Below are 27,334 nucleotides of genomic sequence, written 5' to 3'. Positions count from 1 at the left end.
ATCTCTAAATGGTGATAGTGATACTTAGGCTGCAGGATGGCTGAGAAAATAAAGTCATTTAATTTTTTGAGTACAAAACCTGTTCTGGGCACTGTGCTAAGAATTTGGAGTGTTGTGGTTTCTAGTCAAAATATTCGACCTACATATATTGAAGAGACGGGAAGGAAGTAGGCCTAATATAGGTGAAATCTCTCTATTGCCCTGTAATTGTGTCCCTGTAATTGTAATTAAGGCCACCTTGGGAATCAAATGCTTTGATAACACTCTCCATATGATTCCAAATTGTGCTCCTAATTTTCTACTACAAAGGAAAAAAGCACATGATTGCACATCAAAAAAATGTCTGCTCAGTGGCTGAAGTTTCAGATTGGAGTTAATTTCAAGGTTGATTAGAATGTCAGAGTTAATGATTTTGTCCCCGAAAACTTGGAATTCATAATTATCCTAAAGACTATAAACAGCGTTGGAAAGAGCCTATTTGTCTTCAACTTGTTTTTTCTCAGAATAACCACTTTCTGCAATAACCTCAACTGCCTGCAGTAGTAGTTAAAATGATGGCGCCTGACAATCTCTCTTGAATTTATCAACCCGTCACTCTGTTATCAGTGTTATTATTGAGTCACCAAGATTGTTTAATCAAAAAGTGACCCGATTCTCTCCCCGTAGTTTCTGGAGAGATGGCTAAGGCTAAATAAGAGATAGGAAAAATATATACAGAAGTTAAATAAATTGGTTTGGAAGCTCGATAATAAAATACATCCATCAAAAAAGAGAAGTGAAAGAAACAAAGTTCTTGAAAAATGAGAAAGTAGTGGTCAGTAGCAAACCAGGACTGGAGGAGGAGGGAGTGGACAGGAGCTTGGAGAGAAAGAGGGGAGGGGAGAGGAGAAGGAAAAGGAGGAGGAGAAAGAGGAGGAAGAGGAAGAAGAAAGGACAAGAGAAGAAAAAGAAACCAAGCCTGAATCCAGTTCTAGCAAAAGTTCACAATAACATTAGAATTACTAAGAAGACTGGGCTTGCCTATTAGGGCATTCAGTGTCATTGGATCTTTAAAAGACTCCACGATCCAGTGATTATTTATGGACTCCAAGACTGTAAATCTTTTTTCTGTATGACCTTGGAGCATGAATTATGTCCTCTGGGACACGTTATATGATACAGCTAAGCCTCTGTTCCAGCCCATTCTCCATCTTTGACGCCTCTCTTCCACAGTCTTTCAGTCTTCTCACATTAACTTGGAATTCCACACTGGCAGAGCTGGAGGGCTCTTGGAGGTCATTTAGTCCAACCCTGCCATTCTAAAGAGAAATGGAAACCCAGAGAAGAAGAGCAGCTATGTGTCCAAAGAACCAAGACTAGAAAAAAGATCTTCTTCAGTCTGGGATGCCTCGAAAAGATGAATTTTTTTAAGGGGTTGCAATTGGAGTGAGCGGAACAGGAAATGCCTTCATACTTCTCCCCCAATCCCTTAACTACCATGTTTCCCCAAAAATAAGACTGGGTCTTATATTAATGTTTGCTCCAAAGACGCATTAGGGTATATTTTCAGGGAATGTCTTATTTTTTCATGTACAACAATCTATATTTATTCAAATACAGTCATGTCATCTTCTTCTGGAACATCGTCATAACGTACTAAATGCATCTGTCTGGCTGACGATCTTAACTGGGGCTTATTTTCGGGGTAGGTCTTATTTTCAAGGAAATATGGTACCATTCCCCTGTGCTTAGTGATTCCTTTGACAGGAAACAAGCTCTTCACTCTTCAGGGAGAGGGAGGACTGTTGGCATTAACATTGACTGAGTACTTTCTATGTAACAGGCGCTGCGCTAGGGGCTTCACATGCATGATTGCATTTCACCGTCACAACAATCAAATCACATGGGCTCTTAGTCCCACTTTCCTTCTCTGAGCTTCAGTTTCCTCAGCTGTAAGATGACCTTCCAAAGGTCACATAGAGTAAGTTCCAGAAATGGAGTTCAACTATAGGCTTGTTCTCCTCAAATAGCAATGGTGCTCCAGTGGGAGGAAAATGGATTTTGGAACCAAATTATATTGGATAAAGAGGCACAAAAATGAAAATACTCAATAAGTTCTCTCTTCAGTATCTCTCTCTCTCTGTCTCTGTCTCTCTCTTTCTCTCTCTCTCTCTCTCTCTCTCGAATTTCTTATGAGTTCATTTGAGCCAAACTGATGACACATGCTGGGGAGCAAGATCTCAAATGCTCCCCAGAATCTCTTGAAAGCAGATGGATAGGGAAGGGAAGCTGGAAGAGGAAAAGAGCAGTGCTCATTCATTTGTTCTTCTCTTAGTCTGCTGGGTTGTATTAGCAATTGTATTAGTCAGGGTCAACTTATCACCTATATTTGTAAAAAGTCTAGCTTTATTGGTAAGCCATGGAAATTTGAGACTTCTTGCCAACTCCCCAGTCTAATCAAGTATTCACGGGGCAGCCTTCTTCATGGTGATTCAGGGCCCAGACTCCTCTCATACAGTGACACTGCCATCTCCAACATGTGACCTCCAAAGTTGACACACAAGGGGAAAGAGAGGGTGAGTACCACTGCAAAGGAAAATGCACCATTTCTACCCACTTGCACCTGTGGTGCTGGGGGGCTGGGATGCAGTTTAACTATGCATCCAGAAAAAAGAAAAGAAATTGGATTGCTGGTGAGCACTAGTGTTCTCTGCTATGGCGTGCTACCTCAAAAAGGCAAAGACCCCTCTCCCTGTTATCTGATGAGATTACCCCAAATAGCAATGTGAGTTCAGTCCTCTCATGGTGAAGCTCCGAGAGGAGAATTGCACTTGATCAAGGTCACAGCCTTGAGCTGCAGAGGCAGGAAACCTCAGGTAAAGGTTCCAGCTGTCCATGCAAATATCTTCCCTCCAAGCTGTCTGTAGGTCCTGGCAGACCTTCAGGCTGACAAAGGGAACCAGATCACATCTGGCCTGTCCTTACCTAGCGAGCATCATCAAGGAGTTTCTCAACACTGAACGATGAGAATCATCACACAGATTGAGACACTCCTTCACTCCTCCACTTGCTTCCATCAGACTCACCAGATGCATGCAGCCAGAGGAGGAAGAGCTTGGGCTTTTCCACCTGAATTCTCCGAATCATTGAGTCAACCTGTCTGGCCTGGCAAATCTCAGGAAATGATGTTGATACAGGCTCGGCGTAGGACACAGGGCCTCCTGATCTCACTAAGCATCCAGGAGCACCAAGGCCCTCGGCTTTCTGCCCATGAGATCATTGATCATTTCTTTCCCAGTGTCTCCCCGTACAAGATCATCATTTACAGACTGGAAAAGCAAAGCATAATCTTCAAGCGCAAAGGGTGGATTTGCTTCAGTATATGGTTGGAATAATAAAAATCAACAAAATTTTAAAAAGAAAACACTGGGAAATAGAATATTGATAGAAATCAAATTAGAGTAAAAAGGAAAAAAACTGTGGGTTTTGAGGCCTGACTTTGACACTATTGATCTGTGAGATCCTGGACAGTCGGGTCTTTTCTCTGAATCTTGATACCCTTCTCCCTTGAAACCAAGTGGGTTAAGTTCAGTGGTTTTCAGCTGGGGAGTAGTTCCATTGCCTCAGGGGCATTTTTAGAAGTGTGGAGGCATTTTTTGATTGTCACAGTAACTAGAGGACACACTGACATTTAGCAGGTAGAGGCTAGGGAAGCTCCATGTGCTGCAATATGTGGGGCGGTCTCACTCAATAAAGAATTGTCCCTCCCATGATGCCAATGGTGTCCTTGTTTGAAAAATCCCTGGATGATCTCTTATTGCTAGGATTAAAGATTTTTAATGTAAAATTGGCTAATTTTCTGCTTTGGTAGCTAGGAAACTGAGTAAATTGTAGAATTCTCATTCACAGCTCCTGTAGCCTAAATCCTTGGTATTATGATACTTTCTACCTGTTATTCCCCTTGTCCTCACTACATACACACACACACACACACACACACACACACACACACACACACACATGCCAGTTTCATGCTTCTTAACTTTTCATCCCTACTTTAATCATCAAATTTTAAATGAATCTTTATTTCCCCTTGTTATCACATCTTTTCAGGGACTTCTACCTTACTATGACATTGTTTCAATGTGCGTTGTTTATACGTATTTCCCTCATTAGACCAAACTCCTTAATAGCAGGGAACATGCTTGTTCATATTTATCCATTTATTCAATCATTAAAAATGACATTAATAATAACTAATATGCATTGAGTACTTACTAGGTACCAGGAACAGTACTGAGAGCTTTTACATCTATTAAGTCATTAACCCTTAGGTACTGTTACTATCCCCATATTCCAGATGGGGAAATTGAGGCTACAAGAAGTTAAGTAACTTGCACAGTCACACAGCTAGATATGCTGTTAGGAACTGGAGACTCAGAGACAGAAGCAAGTTCTTGAACCCAAGGACCTTGCATTCCACCAGGCCAATAAACCGACATATACTGCACAGCACAACATATAATATAATTGGAGAGAATGCAAAATGAATCCCAAGGAAAGGCCCAAAGTCCAGTATTTGGAGACGAGACCCAAAGAAGATGGTGTCTGAACTGAAGCTAGAGGCGCAGTATGAGTGGTCAGGGAGTCCAACAGAGCAGGACACTCCAATGGGGGACCCCAAAATGAGAGAGTGTAAGCTATAGGGCCTGCAAATCCTCAGCACTAAAAGTCATTGCTCGGAAAATAATTTCCCAGTAGGGAAACTGAAATCCAATATCACTTACCAATAGGGAAACTAAAAAGGTGCCTTCCTGAAGTCTCAGAATTTGATTCTAATGGAACCTAGGGTGGATAAATGGTTGAGGCATAGCCTATACCTGGGTGTCTGTGCTCCTCAACCACATAAACCACATAAGTGTTTTGGCTGGTTCCCCAGGCAAGGAGGAATGGGGGAACTGAGCCCTTCCTAAAAGCCATACTTGCTGTTAAGCATCTTCCCTGAATTTTGTTTATTCCTTGCCTCTGCCCTATAGGGTCAGTATTATTATCCCATTTCACAAGTGGGAAGACTGAGGCTCAGAGAAACAAACTGGTATTAAGTAGCTAAGCCAAAAATTAAACTCAGATCTGTCTGACTACAAATTCCAAATTCTTAGGAGGGTACCACGCTGCTCCTGGAGTCTCACTCTATGTTTGCTCAGCCCAGGCACTGCTTACATATCAACTCTGCTGAGCCTGCGGCTACCAGAGACCCTGAGGTTTCCCTGTCAGGTCTCCCTGCCACTGCACCTAGACATCAATGTTTACCTGAAAGGGTTTTCTCTCCTTTCCTGTGTGGTCTGAAGCAGCAAATCCAATGTCAATTTTGTTCATGCTCAATCTCAGTTTAGATAAACCAGTTAGCAGAGTATGTATGATAAAACTCCCTGCCAACTTATAAACCAAGTAGTCAAGTAGTCAAACAAACAAACACAAAATCAAATGAAGATCTAATTAGCTTGGTTCAATTACTCTGTTCCCTTCCAGCTAGTCTAGGATAATCTATGACAAACACCAGCAAAGCAAAATATACTACCTGGTTTAAAGCCTTTTTTTTTTTTCACCCTCTTTAGGGTTTCTCCTCTTTCCTTCTCTCTTTCTCTCTCTCACTTTCCCCCCTCTTTTCTTCACTTCTCCTTTTGTTTCCTCCTTATCCTTCTTCCATTATTTTCTTTTACTCCTTCCTTCCCTGCTTTGCTTCCTTCCTTTTTGCTATTTGTCCCCAGGACTCCGGCAGGGAACTTTAGCCAGTGAGAGACTTAAAACCTCTTACAAAGGCCGAATGTGGGAAGGGATGCCTCAGCTTTTCCCTTCTGATACAAGTAGCCTTGGAATGAAAACCACCTCAGCACCTTTAGCCATGAAATCAGAGATGGGACGCCCTTGAGACACTGAATCTGGAATGGATCTCCTGCCCCCTCAACCTGACTCAGGCCGAAGTTGGGGACCGCTCCTTGTTGAAATGCCAACAGGAAGCAAGCCAAGGGGTATGGAATTGTCAGGCAGACACAGTGGGCACTAGACCTAAAGCCTTCTTTTCATTTCTCAGTCCCAGCCCCAGTTAAAAAAAAATAAATAAATTTATTCCATGCAGAGACAAGAAAATGACAAGTGAGCCGAGCTTGAGCTTTTAAATAATGTGAAAATTGTAGCAATCGAGGATCGGTTATTAATAAACATGCAGTTCACACTACAAAAGCATGGAAATTCTTCCTCTGCGCTGTACCAGAACCATAAAGGTGGAACTGTTGATTCATTTGAAATGAACCTCTGACTGTAACTTTCAGCAATTGAGGGGAAATATGCTGACGGGGACGAATATGAGTTTGGAGATAAACTCTATGCACCGCATATGAGTTGTGTGACCTTGGGCAGGTCACTTACCTCCTTACACCTACCCTCCCACCTCTCGCTAAGCCTGTAAAATGGAGTAAATAAATAAGCAAATAAACCACTAAGCAGACCTCTCCTCAAAGAGATGTCCTAAGGATTATATGAAATGAATAGTGTTACTTCTCAGTTTAATAAAAAGTATCACAGGACTAGGATTTAAGGATACTCTAGCATTCTTACCCACGTGTCCTTGTTTGCTTTGTGATGGGAAGGGAGTCACTTCACTTCTCTGGGTCCACATTCCCTCTGTTCAAAACTAAATTGCACTCCTGGGGATGCAAAATGGTACAGCCACTTTGGAAAACAGTTTAGCATTTTTTAATAAAGTTAATCATATACTTAACTTGTGACTCACCATCCCCACTGCTGGGTATTTAGTCTACAGAAATGGAAGTTTACACCTATACACAGATGTGTACAGGTCTCTTCATAATCACCACAAATTGGAAACAACACACATGTCCTTCAGTAGGTGAATGGATAGACAGAGGTATATCTATAACTTGCAATACAACTCAGCAATAAAAGGAATGACCTGTTGATACACACAACAACTTGCATGAATTTCAAAGGCATTATGCTAAGTGAAAAATTGGTCTTGAAATGTTACATACCACATGAGTCCGTTTATTTGTCATTCTTCATTTATAAAAAGACAGAACTATAGTGACAGAGCATATACAAGTGGTAGCAAAGGATGAGGGGTGCAGGGAAGATTTGACTATAAAGAAGAAGCATATGGGGAGTTTGGTGGGGCATGGTGATAGCACTACTCTGTATCCTGTTTGTGGTGAGAATTACGTAAATTTACCCGTGTTAACATTCTTACAACTGTACACCAAAAAAGAGGGTCTTTTTATCATTAAAAACAAAAAATAATGAGTTGAGTGGGAAGGATAATAATAAATGACTCTTATTTGCCCATCACTTTTTGGTTCACAAAGTACATTCATTTGATTCTCACAGCTAAGAAACTACAACTGACAGACACAAAATGACTTGCCTGGTAAATAAATATTGATGTAAAGCTTGATTTCCATCTTTCCAATTTCCAATTCTGGGTCCATTTTGGCCCATCTCCCTCGGTGACACTTGAAGTCCTTTCCTTTTCAAAAAGACTGTGTGAGTGTTTGCAGGAGGAAACAAATATTCTCTGTTTTTTATCTCTTTTTTTTTTTTGTCAAGTTCCTATGTCAACGAACTCATGCTTCTGGGAATGTTTATATTTACTTTGAGAAAAAATAGGCCAGTGCACAATTCAATAAAATGACACATGAGTGAGACCCATATGTCATTTGAATTAAGGATTAGAAAATCATTGACTTAATGATTAGAAAATGGTTATAAATTTTAAAGCACTCACTCATGTATTTATTGACTCACCATGTCTTTACTCAGTCACGTCATGGCACCAGCCATTTCTCCTACTGTGAAAACTCACTCTGTGTTCCTTTCTGGCTAGCCCCTGCACATCCTTCAGATCTCTGCTGCAGCATCACTTCCACCAGTGTGGCTTTTCCTGTCCTCCAATGAGCTTGCTTTGCTCTTTCCTTGGTACTCCATAGTATCCTGTATATTGCTCTATATTGGTGCTAATAATTTCAATACAACATGGTGGCTATTTCTCCTACTAGAAAGCACAAAGAAGGGAGGGACCAGGTCTAAATCATCTTGTATGGGCTTTAGCCCAATTAAGGGGCATTCATTCACTCATTCATTCACTGGACAGTTGTTTACACGTCCCTTCTTTAAGTGTCAGGTAATATTCTATTGCAGAGAAAAATACACAGCCCAGGTCACATGGAGACTATCATCTAAAAGTGAACGAGACAAAAAGAATACAAACGGCGTGTGTCACTTCTTGATATTACACTATATTATAATCAATGAAGGAAAACAAAGAGGGCAAGGGGACAGAGTGTAATGGGTTCCTGAGGAAGAAACATTCGAGCAGAGATATGAAAGAGGCAAAACTCTTCATTCAGTCTTCACCCAGCAAGCATTTCCTGAGAACCTAGTACTCCATTTATTTTTTTCCCAATCTTCCAAGCCCAGGTTCTTACCTGGCCCCAGGTTGGGTAAGCGTGGGCCCATCGGCTTACACTGGCACTTTGGGCCCTGGTCCCCTTCCATGGGGACTGGAGCAATTAGTATTCCATCTGCCTGGCCCTGGGGCATATCTCCCACTCTATTGCCTCTGACAACCTGAGGAGACCTCTGATGGGCAAAGGGTGCTGGGAGTAATTTTGTTTTGAAATCCAGGTTGGTGTTTAGATTTCAAACTTGTAACCTGCCAGTCTGCAGCCATTTGAGAACTTGGCTTCCTTGCACTCATAAAGTGCCCTTTATGCCTCAGAGGTGACATAAAATATCATTCCATCTTTGCCCTGAAATACTCCTGACTGGTGCATGAAATGGGCCTTTATGGTACATCAAAGGCCCATAACTGTATCCTTTCCTGGACCTTTGATATTTTAATATTTGGCCAGTGAAAGTATTATCTCTTCGATCCACAGAGCACTTATTTATGTTGTTGGTTATATCTTTGTTATTGCTTCAATGGTAAGAGGGCGAAGCAAGGAGAAGGCGCCCAGCCTCCTGGCAGCCCCAGATTTGGACATCCTCTAACTTTTATCTCTGAAAGAGAAGGAAATCAGTGTTTCAACTCCTTTGGCCCAGGTCTCCTAAGGGAAATGTCAGACAACATCTCCCTTAACAAGTGCCTCTAATTTATGCTTCTCAGAAGCCAGCCAAGTTCCTTCAGTGGGCTTCCATGGGCTACCTGGAGCTTAAGGAATTGTTGTTCAGTTGAAAATAGGAGCCAAAATTTCATTATTATTAGAAATGTGCTGCTCACATTTAACTGAGAGGTAAATTAACTGAGAGGTAACACTTAACTGAAATTGAAAACCTACTATATATTTCCTTTTAACTTAGAAACCTGAGAACCATCTGAAATCCCTTACCCATTATTTATATATTCCAAAATTATTTCTTGAAGTTTTATGTTGCCTCGGGCACTAACCAGACACCAGGGGTACTAGTCATAAGGCAGTCTGCCCTCAAAAGCCCTTCAGTCTAGTTCTTCTCTCTCTTATCCTCGTCTGAATCGATTACCAGCTCCTCTGGATTCTGCCCCCCAAATAATTCTCAGAGTCATCCGCCTTTCTCTGAACCCTCTAACCCTGCCTTAGAACAGGATCTTTTCTTCTCCCAACTGAATTACTGCAACTGTCTCTTACTGGGATGCTTGGTTGCCAGCATTACCCCTTGTATTCGACCCAGGATCCAGCCATCGGCATCAATCCAAAACTCACATCCGATTTTGTCAGTGTTCTGCTCCAAACCTCTCGAGCTCAAATGCCTTCAAAGTCCAGGCAATGATAAAAATAAGCAAAATAGAAGGGTAAGGTCACAGACATGAAGACAGTAGAATTGAAGAGCACATGAGCCACCTAAATTAAGGCCTCGTGTCAATCAAGCAAAACACAGCTTTGAGCTGAACCCCAGGCCTCCAGCCTGTGAGCTCTGGCTCAGGTTGAATTCCTGCTCCTGAGCCCCTCACTGCAACCACCTCATGAACTGGCCCAGACCAAGCTCTCTAGTCTCATTTTTCACTTGACCATGCCCCACCCCCACTTCTTTGTTGTGCTCTCCCTATGCTAAATTACTTACTGTAAAACCATACATGTTCACACCTTCATGCATGGGCTCCTGGTATCACATTTCCCCAAAATTATCTCAATTACTCATCAAGAGAGTTCTGTTTCATCTTTCAAAATGTATTCTCCAGTATTGGCAACTCTGGAGGGCTTCCTATGACTATCTATAAAGAATTGATCTCTCCCTCCCTGTCATATTTCTTCGCGTTGTGCACCCCTGTTTTGCTGACTCCCTGTCCCTTTGGGCTTCCTGATTAGTGGATGGAGAAGACGGGCTGTGATCAGTAAGCTCCTTGTACCCAGTGCTTGCTGGGTGACATTGGCAGTCTCTGTTGTCCTGGTACCTTGCACAGAGCAAGCGCTTCAGTAGACGTGTGACAAACTGAATTATCAAATTCAATGCTAAGTAATTTCATATACTTCTTATTTAGTTTTTCCAGAAGAAGCTTGGGAGGTGTGTATTATTATCATTCCCATCTTCTAAATGAGGAAACTAAGGCTCTGAGAGACGAAATAGCAGCCAAAGGTCACACAGTGAGTGGAGCCAGGGTTTGGCCCCACATCTCCTAACACAGAGGCCAGCCCACTTCCAACAACTAGTCCCACACAGCATTCAAGTCAAATGCAAACGTACCAGTGGCGAGTTCTGAAAACAGGCCAAGAGGTGTTAAGATCAGTGATGGTAAAAGAAGATGATACAGCTGAAAAACAAAGTGCACAAAAAGCATCAGATACACGAGGCTTGTGGCTCTGCTTAAGCATGCCCTAACGCCATATCACAGGCTGTTACAGTACAAAGAGACTGCACTATTACGCAGGTGTCCTCGGTTTTGGCCCTATCCTGCTTCTAACTTGCAAGGTGACCTTGAGCAAGCCACTTCCCTGCTCTGAGCCTTCAATTCTTCACCTTTCAATGTGGGGGCTGGACTTGTTGGTGATTGAGCTCCCTTCCTGCTTGTGTGTCTCTAATTTTATGTCACCAACACCTAGAGAAGTGGCAGAAATTAATTATTCCCAGTTCCACCATTCCTGACCGAGGACCTCTCCACCACCTGTCCTTCTGCTCTACCTTTCTAGAACTGAAAATTCTAGAAACTGGGAGGTCAGGAATAGGTGTGGAGACAAACAGCAGTGAACAAGAATGACCCAAATTCCCTACATCAATTGGGCAGTTTTCCCCGGTGAACAAACCAGTCAAATGTCTTGCTTCACACAATGGGAGGTCTTGTTTTTGTCAAGGGCTTTCATTCCCCATTATCTTTGTATCTCTAAAATGCAGGACTGTAGATTTTACTGATATTTAATGGGGGGAAATGTCAACTCTTCTTAAATGTATGTATCCCCTATTCCTTCCTCCTTAGAAACAAAAGGAAAAGAGCAAGAGAAATACTTTGAGTGAAAAATTTACTGACCATTTATTTAGGAATAATTTACTGATCTTGTGATAATTTCCAGTTTCACACTATTCTCTCTCCTCAAGTCTATACCCCACACTGGATGCCAGAGACTGGAGGTGGGAAGATTCATGAAGAAACTACTGTAGCAGATCAGACCTTCATCAACCCTGGCTTGGATTATGACAGTGGTGAGGGAAATATGAAGGAGATGATGTGAGAGGTAATTCAGAAGCAGAACTCAGTTAATTGGATGTTGGAGGTGAGACCGAGGAGAAATAGTCTAGCATTAGGCCTCAGTTCTGGTTGAGCTGATGGGGTAGGTAGATGGCAGTGCCATTTCTGTGGAGAAGAGATATAGGAAGAGGGGTATATTTGGGGAGAAAAGGTGATGAATTCAGTTGTGGATATGTTGAATTTGAGGTGCGACATTCAAGTGTAAATCTTCAGGAAATAGTTGGATATACTAAGTTTAACCCTGTTTGGGTAGACTGTATTTTTGTCAAAATAATATGCTGTTCCTTCTTACAGGTCCCTTGCCTGTTGGGCCTGTCCTTCAAGAGAATCATAATTTTCACCCCATTGATATTGGACGTGTCTGTGTGACTCTCTTTGGCCAACAGAATCTGAAAGAAATAATATGTATTGTTTCCAAGCAAAAATTTTGATAGCCAAACAATGGTTCTGCCTTGGTTCTTCCATCTCTGCCATGAGACTGGTATATCCCAGAGACACATGATCCAGAAATGCTCCAGGAAAATGATCCAGGATAAAAGATGATCTGTAACAGAGTCACAGCTGATCCAAGAAAACAAGAAATAAATCTTTGGAGGTGCATGTTGTTAACATTTGAGGGTTTATTGTTATAGCAGCCAAGCTTAACCTAAACTAAGTGCTACACCCACCCTTTCATTTTATGGAAGAAGAAACAGAGACCGAGGAAAATAAATTGGAAAAGGAATAGGAAAGGAAGTTGTCTCTAGGCTTTCAAATCTTAAGTATATTTTTTCTCATATCTATGCAGAAGTTCTCATGTCAACAGTCTTTGTATTCCGTGAAATTAATATGTTAGAGTTGAAAATGCCTTGGTAGCATGGCCCAGTGTCCTTTTTCTATATATAAGTAAAACATTATTTTCTTTTCCTCTGCAGTAGATTTCATCTGGACCTTGTTTTTTCTCTCAGTTTAAAGGTTCCTGTCTAGCATCAAAGCCTATTAACACGAGATTTTTTTCCCCACAAATTTCCCTCTCAGCTCCACGGTACTAACTTTATACACGAAAATTTTACTTGGAGTTAGGACCAGGTGTGGGAAATTTTAAGACAAAAACTCATTTAAAAATATTTGTATAGAGGAGGAAAGAGCACAGGACCAGGAGTTAAAAAAGATCTGAGTTTTGCTCCCAATCGGAGTTACAAAATGGCTGTGTGCCCTTGGACAGTTCATTTCACCATGCTGGGCTCCAGTTCTCTTATCAGTCATAGAGAAATAATATATGCCTATTTCTAAGTTTTATTGGAAGGCAAAACAACAGTCTATTTGTAGCTGTCCTTTGAAAGACTGAACATTGGAAGAGTAGATGTGTGGGAGGTGAGGGACTCAGAGGATTAAGTATCGCCAAGCAACCTTGGACGAGGAGCCTTTTGGCAAGGATGAAAATCCCAGCTGCCTGTGAAAGCATTTGTACCAGGCCAGGCCAGTAGGCAGAAGTTTGGATGGAGAAAAAAGATTTTTCAAAGTGCTTCCAGCATTTGAGTTTCCCAAAGAGTGGGATTTCTGGCCTAGATTTTGGGGAGGAAGTGTTCTTGGGGTCTATTCCACTGTGATGGTGGTGGTGGGCGATGGTGGTGATGGTGGTAGTCTCTTGAATTTAGAACGCTATAATACAGATCTCATCAGACCTTCTCAATAATCCTATTAACTCTCTCTCTCTATGACAGCCTAGATCTCAGAGGGGTTAAAATGTGAAATGAAGACCCGCTGATAAGTTTTGAGGAAGAGAGGGACATCACTGAAAGCACCTTTTAGAAGCTGGAGGGTGGGCTGGCGGGGGTGAAGTGAAAGTGGAGAGACCAGGAGATAGGAGATTATCACAGCCATCCAGAGGAAAATGATGAGAGACTGGCCCACACAGACAACCTGGGAATGAACTGGAAATATTATAAAGAGAAGTCACTTGCCCAAGGTCATGTAGCAAAATTGTGGAAAAAAAAAAAAAAAAACCAGTCCTGGAACCCAGGTCTTGCGCTCCCAGCCCAATACGCCTTCTCTTGCTTCATATTCCTGCCTCCTGCAAAATGTTCTTTGTAAGATAAATGGAAATTTACATTTAACAAAACTTTGAAACTTAAAAATTTTACAAAGAAAGAGCATATTGATAAATGGACTCAGAAAGCAAACCATGTAAAATGGCTTTCACTCACTCTAACAAACCTACCAAAGTCAGACCTATCCTTTTTCCCTCTCCCTCACCACTTTCTTCAAAAGAAACACTGAGAATGTATGAAGCATTGTAGGAATTAACTTAATGGGGAAACTATAGATGTATAGTTTTACAGCAATTTGATAGAGTACCTTTTATATGTCTGTTGAATTTAATAATAAAAAAACTGGGGTGTGTAGTTTGTCCTTTTTTTCCCCACTTAATTTCTCCATTAGTTCACTTTTACTGAATTATATAAAAATATTGATCTATGACAGACTTGAAATTTGTAAAACTAGTTTTGAGATGGTGAGAAGCACTGCTATAGCGGAAAGGCCCTGTATTCAAAATTCAGAGACCTAGACCCTAGTCTCTGTCAGCACCCCCCACCCCCACCCCAGGGATCTTACCAGGACAGCAAGTCTCCCTGGACCAGTTCTAACTTGCCCTAAATGGTTACAGTCAGAGGAGACCTCATATTAGAAATCAAATCACCATTTGGTGGTATGGGGGAGGAGTGGTGCTGGAGGGAATAAGAAAGGAGAAGAGGGGAGGGGAGGGGAGGGGAGAGAGGGAGGAGAAATAGCATCAAGATTATACACTTGCTTCCCTTTTTATTATCTTTATCGTTTTGTGAAAAAGATTGGAAAAGACCGAGGACAGCAATTATTTCCCTAACTTTAATCACACACTACAAATAAAGAAAATGAAAACTCAGCTCCCTTTTGGAGAGTACTAATAATCAAGGGGCATGACCCAACTTCTCCTAGTGCCCTGGAGGGTCCACAGCTGCCTATGACATCACGTCCTGTGCTCTGGGGCCCTGCCTCTGCCCAGCCTTCCGCCCAGGCTAGTGTGACAGAGGTGCTCCATTTGCTTCTTGGCCAAATGCTATTCGTCAAGCTCGTGTTTCTCCCACCAAGAATTCGAAAGCCCTTCCTACCCAAACCAGGGTTTGGAATCATACAATTTCCCACCGGAGAATTTGAGAAAATTTCAGATCCTGATCTCTAATCGTCTTGTTTTAAATATGGAGACATTGAGGCCCCGTGATGGAGAGTGACCTGCTCAGGATGTGGGATCCAGGTCTCTTTACTCTCAACAACGCCCTTATGAAAGAGCAGGGGAAATAGCTCCCTGCCCTGAGTCCCCTCTTTTTCCCCCATTAAATGTTTGTGCCAGGAGCAATCCCAGCGTCTGGCTGTGAGTTCATTTTTCACTCTGAAATTCCTCAGGCAGGTAATTTTATTTCCATTGCCCTGAGGGAAGGAATTCATAAAGCATGTGGCACATAGTTCAAAAAGACTGGCAGAATGAAAATATACCCACCCACTTCCCTCACTCCCTCCCCCACCACCCTTGTCCAACCATTTCTCATCTTGTCTTACTGCTCAAACCAAATATGAGTCCACATGAAAGAAGAAACTCTTGCTAGTGTTTTTTAAGTTAAGTGCAGCCAAGGGCGATGGCTGCCCCAGACTCCGAGGCCATCTTTCAGAATCGTGGAGTGCCTCCGTTGAGTTTGGCTGGCAGGTCTGTTATGTAAAACCAGGCAGGTGTGTTGTATTTTGTTCCCTGCCCTCACACCGGGTTTTCCTCCCTTCAAACAAGCATTTCAGGGTTTTCTTTGCCCAGAACTGGATATTCCAAGTTCTCCCTTATCATCCCTGCCAACAATTCTGCACCTGAAATTTGCTGCTGCTTCCTCATTAAATGGCTTACCCCAGTGTCTCAGGGATAACCTCTGTTAAGACAGAATCTTTGACACCTTGCCAATAGAGAGCGCCAGAAGTACCCAGATTTTCCAAACAGCTGGCCAAATTCAGCAATCATGATTTTATTTGCTAATTTTAAAATTGATTTTACACACACACACACACACACACACACACACACACTTACATGCTTTAAAGCCCTTCTCTTTACAATGAGGGAATAGAAGTGCAAGCAGAAAATCCTGCCTTAGAAAAAGTAGAGGTCAAGAGCATGGATCAGCCAGATTTAAGGACTAACCTTATTTCTGTCACTTGGTAGTTATGTGATCTTAGTTAACTGAACCCCTGTGGGTCTCAGATTTTGATAATAACAGTGACAATCTCATGAAATACTCAGAAGAATAACTAAAATTATCCATAAGCACATGGATATAATAAATGAGTGTATAATAAAACTATACACTGAATACAGCCCTAATGTATCTAATTTTTTGCATGCTTAAGTGTTATTAATATGATCATTAATATGTAATATGATATAGGATATGAATATGATAATCAATTTGAGTCACACCACATAAGCCCAATGAGGGCAAGAACCTTGACTGTCTTTTTACTTCCCTATCTCCATTGCCGGGAACGATGTGGGCTTGTACAAGGTATTCAATAGTTGTTAAATAAATAAGTGAATAATAAATGTTAAAAAGAACCTTAAAAATGATCTGCTCTTAATCAGGTCCTTGGAGTTTTACCACGATATTAGCCATTTTAGTCCATTTAAAAAATATATTTAAAATTTGCTTTTCTAATTTACAAGTTTTCTAAATGAACATGCATTCATTCTTGTCTATTTTTATTTATATTTTCTGAGTTTACAAGTGGCTCCTAATTCCATCACCTAGAGACTTCTATTACCCGTATTCTTTCTTTCTATTCAGACATTTTTGACACAAAATACAAAGATATTCATTTCCCAGAGGCAAAAATCACACAGATTAGCCTTTTCTTCAATTTTGGTTGGAAGTCTATCAGTTTTGTAGAGTCATACTGTTGGACATGAGATAATCTGTTCTGTGTATCTTTCCATTATTTTTTAAGCTATAAATAATATGTTGAGATTTCCACCATTTTTAATTTATCAGTTTGAGAAGAAAAATCTTTCAAAACATAACCTTCATTCTGGTATTGATGAAAAGTTAGGGAACCCCTGAATAGGTCACTAGATTTATCTTAATTTAACCAGTTGGTTAGGGGAAAGTAATTAATGTTCATAAACGTTTATTACATACCTTAATCCAGTTAATCTTCAAGAGTCTAGCTCTAGCTTGGTACATCCATCAATCAGGTACTGTGATACGATAAAATACAGAGGGGTGCCAAAAAAGTGTATACACATTTTAAGAAAGAACAAATTGGATTAAAATTGTAATACAATGAATGACACTAGCATTCATTTGATTAACACCATCTTTTGAGTGAACGTCATACTACACATTGCTACCATAATTCAATTCAACTTCGAAAAGTAATACATAGATAACTTCTCTTAAAATGTGTACATTTTTTTTGGCACCCCCCATATATATATTTGGTCTTAGAGCTTTAAAATCCCTTGGAATTTCCTGATAGGAGTGTCTTTTGATATTCATAATGAGCCCCTTTACAACAGATCTGAGTTTATGCAAATGAGGTGACTCAAAGATGGATTCAGGGGAGAGGCTTGTCACACAGTTGATTAGATGGTTGGAAATTTTAGCCCCTCCCCTAATCTCCAGGGGGAGGAAAAAGACTACAGATCGAATTGAATCACCAGTGGCCAATGATTTAATCAATCATGCCTACACAGTGAAGCCTTGATGGAAACTCTTGAACAACAAACTCTTGGGAGCTTCTGAGTTGATGAATACTTTGATATTCCAGGATGGTTGTGCAGCCAAAGAGGACATGAAAATTCTATGCTATCCCCACCCCTGATTTTGCCCTATGCATTTCTTCCATTTGGCTGTTCCTGAGTTGTATCCTTTACAATAGAATTATAATTGTACATACAGTATGCTTTCCTGAGTTCTGTGAGTTGTTCTAGTAATTATTGAACCTGGTGGGGGTGGGCATGAGAATGCCTGAATTTGTAGCCAAGTTGGACAGAGATGCTAATAGCCTGAGAACCTGGGACTTGCTGCTGACCTCTGAAGGAAGGGAAGTTTTATGGGACAGAGCCCTTAAACCTGTGGAGTCTGATGATGCTAACTCTGGGTAATTAGTGTGAGAATCAGATTAAACTGGAGGACACCCAGTTGGTGTTGGAGAATTGGTATTAGAAAGATGCAGGTATCTCATCTATTAAGTAGGGAAAATAAGGCGCAAGGCAAAAAAAAAAAGTACCCAATGTCACACCTCCTTTTTTCTCTCCACGTATTTTCTAAGGAGACTGCCTGCCTTCGAGTCAACTTCTTCCCCACACTGTACTCAATTCTTCTTATTGGAGAAGAAATGATTCATCTCATGCCTGAGCAGTAAGAGTCTGACTCTCATTGGTCCGCATTTCTAGACCAAGTGTAGTTAAAAGCCTTTATCTGTATTCTTTGCTATTGGAACTAGATGGTTGAGGGGCAGCGATTCTTGCATGGGGCTGTGTAAGTGTTGGTCTATTCTGTAGACTCACACTCTCCTGAATGTGTCATCCAAAGTCCTATTCTTGGGGAAAATAATGGGAAATCTCCTTGGCCTCAAGTCCAAGCCCTTCCATCCAACGTAACACTACTAACAGTGAAGCCAGAACTTTGACCTTCATCTTTATGACTCTTGTATTTATTTCTCATTTGGTTTAGAACTTGTAGGGAGAGTGGGAATTATTATTCTGCAACCCTAACCCCTGTGCATGAGGTATTACTTTCAACTATGATTCCAAAGTGCCTTTTCCTTCTATTTTTTCCATATAGTATCATAACATTGAGGCAAAGACTTAGGGAGAAAACAATGAATATACAAAAAAGCATTTTTTTTTCATTTGTAGACCAGAACATTAAAATATTATGTAAGAGAAATAAGATGGTCTCCATATCCTACCCAAACTATCTCACATGGCTTGAAAATTTTGTAATATTTCCTGGAAATACTTTTTGTCAAAAAAGAACTCACCGTAAGTAGTGCCAGCATATGTTTTCATTTGTTGTTTTATATATTTTGTATTTGCTTCAATTATGGAACCAGCCCTTTTAAAGCCAGAAAGTGTGCATTAAAATGCATATGTAGAACAATAACTTTTCTTAAGGTTTATTTCATTTAAAAATTAAATTAAATAAAGCCCACCATGGATCAAATGAAATGACCCAAGTAAAGCCAACCCTTCTCTTCTTGCAGGTCTTTTCATAACTGTGGGACTAAAATTTCCAAGGTATCATTTTGACTGTTTTCCTAAATCATACACATATTGAAAATAGCTGTTAGGTAGGTGCAAAGAGCTAGAAGGAAAATACCAAGGGTATCCTTCTCTTTCCCACATGAGTTTACCTATTGACCAGCAGGTCATCTGCATTCCTTTGTGATTTGGAAATGAAATTCAGTTGAAATCCAGGGTTTCATAAAAGGTCATTATTTTTGCCGCAATTTTCATTTTCTGCCCAAGTGTGTGTAATCCATCGTTAAGTCTCTCTCATCAAGACCACCAGTAAAATAAGGACCAGAAGCAGTCATTTACTACCTATCAGGACTAAGTCTCTGTGCCTAATCCTCAGGTCAACAACACAAAATAGGTATTTTTATCCACATTTTACAAATAAGGAACTAAAATTCAGAGATGCCAAAAACTACAGGGCTTTTCCAAGGTCACTGAACCTAGTGGGTGGCTGAGAAGGGACTGGAATCTAGATCTGGCTGACTCCAGAGCTGGTGTTATCAACTGAAACAACATGGTTCCAGAGGAAACTACAGACCATTGGAAGCCAAAGGGAGCATGCGCAGACATTGCTGAACTAGTGTCCTGGCAGCCAGACTTAACAAATGCACAGGACATAGAATCCTGTGTTTTGTTTGAAGGTGAAACCATCTGAATCGGCCTCATTTCCTCCTGTAAAGCAAGTTTTGAGGAAAAATAAAAAAAGATAAGAAGCTGCAAGGCATTGATATGGCTGGTGGTTTTCCATGTTATCAGCTGTCAATTAAAAGAAAGCAAGCCTGCTCCGTTGGACGGTCGCCCTGCCTCCAGAGAGCAAGGAGATGGTGAGATCAGAAACCCTAGCTGCCTTTCCTCCTATGGCACAGTGCAGTTGCTGTGAAAAAGCACCAGAAAAGTTCCATGTTCCAGAAGACTGTGGGGTGGTGGGGAGGGGGAGGGGCATAGTGCTCTGCCCCGCCCCCACCCTCAGCTTCTTTCTCAGACATATTCCAGCAGTGGAATAATTACACCAAGGACAATATACCTCAGGAAGCTCTGTCCCCAGAAATCTGTCCAGACTTGTTTTAAGACAGCTGCTCTGATCGTTAAAATGAAATAGGACATGTAACCAGATTATGGGGAAAGTATTGCTACTAACGGCAATAATTACCCTCTGTTCAAGTAGCTTCCTGAAATAAAAAAACATCAAAGCAGAAGCTTTCCATTGCTTTACTTAGCACCCTCCATGAACCCTTTGGGTATGTGTGTGTTTCAGATGCATGAAAGAAAGAGAGAGAGATGGGGAGAGAGAGAGAGAGAGAGAGAGAGAGAGAGAGAGAGAGAATTGGGGTCAAGGAGGGAGAAGGAGGGTGTGTGTGTGTGTACACATATGGGCGCATTGAATGCCAGAATATCTTGTAATATATATAGTGTGTGTGAATACCTATTTTCATTACAACAACAAAAAATGTAGTGAAGACCTATTGTCTGCCAGGCTCTGTCAGAAGTGCTGTGGATACCAACCCAAGTAAGACTGAATCTGTCTTCCAGAAGCTCAACTCTGGAGCAGGAGGCAGACATGTAAAGAGAGAATTATAATACAGCGTGGAGAGTGCTGTGCTAAAGGGAAATGGAGGTGAAGCAAGCCTCATTCCACCTAGCTAGGGATAAGGGAAGGTGGACTTCCTGGAAGAAGGGCTGTCTAAGCTACATCTTGAAGGATGTGTAGGAGTGAGATGGGAAAGGGAGTTTGGGCAGGGCTTCTGAGCAGAAGGTCCAGTACAACTAAGGATCCAGTGGTTTGAAGCAACAACTGTAATTATCTCAGTCACTGGAGATGGGGCTGTAACTGGGACAGGTAATAGACAAAGTACAGACATCCATGGAGAATATTAAGCAGGGCGAGGAGTGTTTCAGAAAGACAACTCTGGTTGTAGTGTGAGACCAATAGAGACCAGACTGGAGAGAAGGAGAGATGTTAGAAGGCTGCTGCAGAAAACCATACTAGAAAATAGCCCTGTACCTATGGACAGAATGACATGGATAACAGAAATCATTAAGAATTAAAAACTTGAAGTATTTGGTTAGCAAATGGATACAGGCAAGGTTGATATTCAAAAGGTTTAACAACCAGAACAGCACAGGAACTGACCAATGAGAATGGACCCCAGCCAAACACAACTGGCAGAACCAGACTATGTATCCTGGCTGATAGCAGCCTCGGGCAGGAGTTTATAAACGCTCTTCCCTCCAGATCAATCTGCTGGTGAGAGCGCAGTATGAGGCATGTCCTTTTCTCCAGGATTTCTTTTCTCCCCTGCTGTGTTAGACTGATGCATTGATGTCCCCTCTTTTAACTCTTCCAAGTCATTATGGACTTTGGAGTTTCTCTCATAAAAGGCAGAGAACATTCCCCAGCCCACACAATTCACATTAGCCAATATGACCAGGTGGGAGGGATGGTGTACCATTCTGAGCCTGGGACACAGTGGCCCTACATGTTTGCTCTTGCTCACTTGCACCTCTGCCTTTGTTGTAAGGCCATGCTTGGGCTACTCTGCTGAAAAATGAGAGACACTTAGAGCAGGGCAGAATCACCCCAGGAACCCCAGCTGAGGCCATGCTGAATCAGTGAACAGCCAACCAACCCCGGAACATGTGAGCAAGCCCAGACAGGATCAGCAGAGCTGCTCAGCTGATCCCAGCAAGCTCCTGACAGATAAATGCTTCTCATCCTACGCATTGACATTTTGTAGTTGTTTGTTACACACCATAGTTGTGGCAATGATAACAGATCCACCCTCCCTTCCAATCCGTTTTTTACAATACTCGTATCCACATCTGATTTACTAAACACTCTGTGTATCATCCAACTCTCTTACCAACATTCTTAATACAAAGGTATCAAAAATATTTAATGGGGAAATACCTGAAAATATATCTATCTGCAGGTGACTTACAGTCTGAAAGTCTCTCAAAATCCCCATCCTCCAAAAAACCTCTGGGAAATGTATAGAGGTGGCAGGAAATGCACAGGTGGAGCGTTAACTAGAGCATCTCTGCCCTCCATTGCCTGAGCCTCTGCACCCACAGTCAGCATCTCTGTTGTTAATCTAATGCATTAGGACTTTAGGGGATCAGCAAATAATGTGCCGTTTTTCTCATAATTCAGAGCCAACTAAGATAGGGAGCCAGGCAAACATAGAGAAAAACATCGGCTTTTATGCTGATAAAAGCTAGATTAAAGGATACGGCTTGAGATATGGTCAAAAGAGCTAGTCAATAACACTTCAGCCTGAAATGAAACTCACCCACCTGCAGCCGGTTGCTGGAAACTGCTGGCTCCCAGCAGGACCGGCAGCCTGGGCATTGCTGAGGGCGGACTAGGACACACATTTCCTGGAGGCAGGCTGATGGCCTCCCACACCCACCACCAGAGGGATGCTACCGTCCCCATGAAGAAAAGAAGGAAGGAGTGAGGACAGAGGCCAGAGAAGTGGTCTTGCTGCAGGACCTCCACATGGAAAGGTGAGGGGCAAGGAAAAATGTTCCTGCTGATATCCTGGCAATCTTCTCTTGCCCCAGGGCACAATGGCCTTTCCAGTGATGCTGCTGATTTTGCCTGGAGAGATGACATCTTCTCATCTCCCTGAAAGCAACCACGCACCCCAGCACGAAGATTCACTTCCAATCCTGCTGTCCATGAAAGACTCTTCTCATGTAATCCATCCACAGGTGCATACATACACACACACACACACACACACACACACACATCCCATGCAGCAAACATAAGGCCTTCTCTCTTGACAACTTCCTAAGCACCCAGGTCTTTCAGTGAGTGGTGTCTTGGCCAGAGCTGGGTACATCCTGGAGAGGTGTAAAACTATGGTGAGAGAACCATACTCTAAACTAAGTGAGTCTGAATCCTGTTCTGTTACCTCCTAGTCATTTGTCCTTAGGAAAACTGTTCAATCTCTTTGAGCCTCCATTTCCTCATTTATAAAATAGGACAATAATAGAACCCCAGAGGTTTGTTGTAAAGCTTGAAAGAAATAATTCATGTGCCCACCCTGTTGTAGTTATGGCACTAGTCTTCATTGAATTGTATGTTACATAATAATATATGCATAGAATGTGTAACTGCATCTGATCTGGGGGCAGTAGCAGCTCCAGGAGCTATTCTAACCACCCCTTAGCCTGGGTTACATGGCCCAGCTTGACCTGGTCCCTCACTAACCCTCCACCTTTATCTCCTGTCACTCCGTGTGCTGAACACATTTTGTTATCACAGTCCGCATGCCTTCCATATACTGTTCCCTTTGCTTGGAATATTCTAGCTATCCCTCATCCCCACTCACACCCACCCTTAGCTTGGCAAAATGCTACCTACGGATCCAGGTTTAGCTGAGTATCATTTTCATTCATTCCTTTATTCAACAAATATTGTTTGAGTGTCTACTTAGTGCCTGCATTAGTTTCGCTTTCGGCAGTTTCAGTTACCCACGGTCAACTGTGATCTGAAAATATTAAATGGAAAATTCCAGAGATAAAGAATTCATACGTTTGAAATTGTGCACCGTTCTGAGTAGTGTGATGAAATCTCGGGTTGTCCCGCTCAGTCCCACCTGAGATGTGAAGCATCCCTTTAGTCCGGCTTATCTACACTGTATACACCACCTGCCTGCTAGTCACACCGTAGCTGTCTCTGTCATCAGATTGACTCTCCCAGTATTGCAGTGCTTGTGTTCAAGCAGCCCTTATTTCACTTAATAATGGCCCAAAGCACGAAGCAGTGATATGGACAATTCAGATATGACAAAGAGAAGCCATAAGGGCTTCCTTTAAGTGACAAGGTGGAAGTTCTCAACTTCATAAGGCATTTTGTCATCTCACATCATTATAAGAAGAGGAAAGATGAATACAGTACAGTAAGATTTTGAGAGAGAGGGACAACATTCACATAACTTTTATTACAATATATTGTTATAATTGTTCTATTGTATTTTTAGTTATTGTGGTTAATCGCTTACTGTGCCTAATTATAAATTCAACTTTATCATAGGTACATATAGAAAAAAACATAGTATATACGTATAGAGTTTGGTACTATCTGTGGTTTCAGGCATCCACTGGGGGCCTTGGAATGTATTGCCCATGAATAAGGGAGGATGATGTTAGTTTGCTAGGGCCGCCATAACAAAGTACCACAGACTGGGTGGCTTAACAGAAATTTATTTTGTCACAGTTCTGGAGGCTAGAAATTTAAGATCAAGGTGTCAGCAGGGCTGTTTTCCTTATGCCTCTCTCCTCCACTTGCACATGGCTGTCTTCACCACACCCCACCGTTCCCTCCCCTCCACTCCCCTCCACCCTCACCCCACCCCACCCCCGATTTCACATGGTCTTTCATCTGTTCTTGTGCATCTCTGTGTCCTAATATCCTCTTCTTGCAAGGATAGCAGTTATATTGGACTAGGGACCACCCATGTGACCTAATTTTACCTTAATTACCTTTGAAAGACCCTATCTCCAAATACAGTCGCATTCTGAGTTATCAGTGATTAGGACTTCAACATACGAATGGGGGGGGCAGGGGGCGACACACAATTCAGCCCTTAATAGCACCAGATTACAAAGCATTTCCTACTCCCCAAATAGGGATGAGAAGACACTTCTAAGTTCTCCTATGTATCTCCAATTACTTATGTCGGAATCTTTCGTTATGATGTAGAAGCAAAATGAATTGTGACTCCAGCCAGATTACAGCCCAGTACAGAAAGGCTCTGCATTGGGCTTAGTCATTGTGGTTGGTTTTTCAGATAGTGATGAGCAATACATAATAGATGACAATGGATATTTCTTGAATGAATGAATGAATGTCCTTTGCTGCCATGTCTGCATGCCAAAACCACATCCTTAATAGAAAACACTATCTAGAAGAATGTGTGATAATAATCCCTTACATTTAAAGGGCCCTTTACAATTTAAGGAGCCTTTATATCCCTCATCTTATTTCCCGTCGTAAATGGCTCTGTGGTGTGTGTGCAATTGTCTTTATTTGGCAGAAGGAACAACTGAGGCCGAGCGAAAATAAGGATTTTGGCCAAATTCCTTCTCCAAGCAACTAGTTGCAATAGGTCCAGGCTACCTCAGTGGATAACCACAACTTTTGAAATTACAGTGAAATAAATTGTAGTAAAATTTTCTGCCTCCCTTGAGAAACCTGAAGCTACCCTGGCAACTGGGGAAACTAAGACATCAGGGTAACCAAGAAAATGCATCTCAGCTCCCTTACATTACAGTTTGTTTCATCCCATCTTCCCAGGGTGACAGAGACTATATGTATTCCACTAATCTGAATTCTAATCTCATCCTTTAAAGTTTGAAAGTCTAAAAAAAAAAAAATAGCCTGAACTTCAAACGGCAACTTCAGAGCTTTGCCCTTTCCAGTTGAACATTTCTTGAGGAACAAAAAAAAAAAAAAATCGCCCAGTGCTTGTTGCTTTTGGAATCCAGTTCTTATTACTCATGTTTTTTTCCTCCAAAAGAAAATCATTTCACATTTTGGTAATGCCTTTTGGCAGCACTTGTTGGGAGCAGTCAACAAGCACCTCCAGGATGCAGCATGACCTGGCTGCAGAGGGAGAAGCAGGGCATGGGAAACTATGTGCCTTTTCAAAGCCGCCATTTGAAAGCAGGAGAGTCATCAGACGGGCTTAAAACAAAGTATGCTGTGACCCATATATAAAGGAGGCGTAAAATAATGCTACAAAACATGGGCTCTGGCACAATTAGAACTGCTTTCAGATCCTGGCTCGGCCACTTTCCCTGTGTGATCTGGAGCAGGTAGCTTAGCCTTCCTCAAGTTCAGTTTTATTATCTATAAAATGGAAACTACAATAAGACATACTTCCAAATATTGTGAGAATTAATAGATGAATGTATATAAAACTCTTATTTCAGTGCCTGGCATGCTAAATACTAATATTGACTGAGAGCTTACCCAGGCCATGCCAGTCCAGAAAAGGGGTCCCAGAAATGACTCCAGCCCCAGCACGGAAGTCCCATCCCAGCCCCTCCTTTCTAATCAGGGTACTCCTGATGGTGGCTCTCCTGATCCCAAAAGATTACAGTAGTTTTCCTCGTCACCTACTCTTGGCATCCGCTCTCTGCCAAACTGCTCCTCCCCAAACTCACCCTGAGCACGTCAAGTGTCCATTAGACTTTGGTTCTGACACCCCAGTACCCCTGACTGATATCCTTCCACCCCACCCCACATCCTCATTCCCAGTCAGGGCTCCTTGGTTGTGAGAACAGTCGGTCCTCACAACAAGCAAAATAACACAAAAGCCAGAGTGGTAGTAAAGGGGCTACATGGACAGTGCATGGAAACAAAATACAGTTGGACCTCAGAGAACATCAGCAGAAACCAATACAGCTACGGGTCCTCTGTTTCTATGTAAGCCTGTTAGAATCTTCCACCCCTCTCTGACCTCCAGATTTCTCTGCTTGGTCACCACAAGTAATAAGCGTAAAATTCAACTGCTCACCACTGTTTGCTACATTCTTTGAATCTCTTTCAAGGAACAATCTGGTTGTCTCAGCTCTCCTCCTACATACAAACTGCTCTTGAATCAGGTGCCCACCCATCCTCTAATTGGTGGTGGCCAGGAAAGTGGGATACGTGGCATCAACATGACAAGCCATGTGCCCTCCCTCACTAGGAGCTTCAGAAGTGGTTTAATGCTCAGAGAACAAGTTATGGGCCATCGTGACATCGTCTTTGTTTTAAAATTTCAATCTCTTTCGTAAAATGTTCATGTTGTTCTTTGACTGTGTTTCTGAGTTCATTAAACTGCCTTTCTGTGTTTCCTTGCATCTTGATGAGTTTTTTAAGAGCTGCAATCTTGAATTATCTGTCATTTAAGTCACATATTTCCATATCTTTAAGTTCCTTTTCTGGAGACGTTTCACTTTCTTTCTGAGCTGTCTTGTTGCCTTGGTTATTCATGGCAATTACTGATTTATTATTTCTCTTCCTAGACATCTACAGGAGTGGCTTCTGCAACAGGTTGATAGGAAGAGGTCTTTCTTTTGTTTTCCAGTATTTGATGGTAGAATGTTTTATTTTCTCTCCTACTGCAGCCTTTTTTTCTCTCTCACACTGTAGTGCTATGTTTTCTCTGCACTATTCCAGCTTCTCACACAATGGGGGGATTCCCTGGGAGACAGGCTTCTCCTCTGTTAACAGTTCGCCTGGGTCACAGGGGGCAGTGTCCCGGTGGGTATGCAGAGAGCTTTTGAAGTTCCAAAGCTCTTCCTGCACCAGATTCAGAGCCCGTATGTTTCAG

The sequence above is a fragment of the Rhinolophus sinicus genome, chromosome 14 (genome assembly GCF_057876585.1).
Source record: "Rhinolophus sinicus isolate RSI-liver-muscle chromosome 14, RSI-T2T, whole genome shotgun sequence".
NCBI lineage: Eukaryota > Metazoa > Chordata > Mammalia > Chiroptera > Rhinolophidae > Rhinolophus > Rhinolophus sinicus.
Note: the sequence above shows the minus strand (reverse complement) of the source record.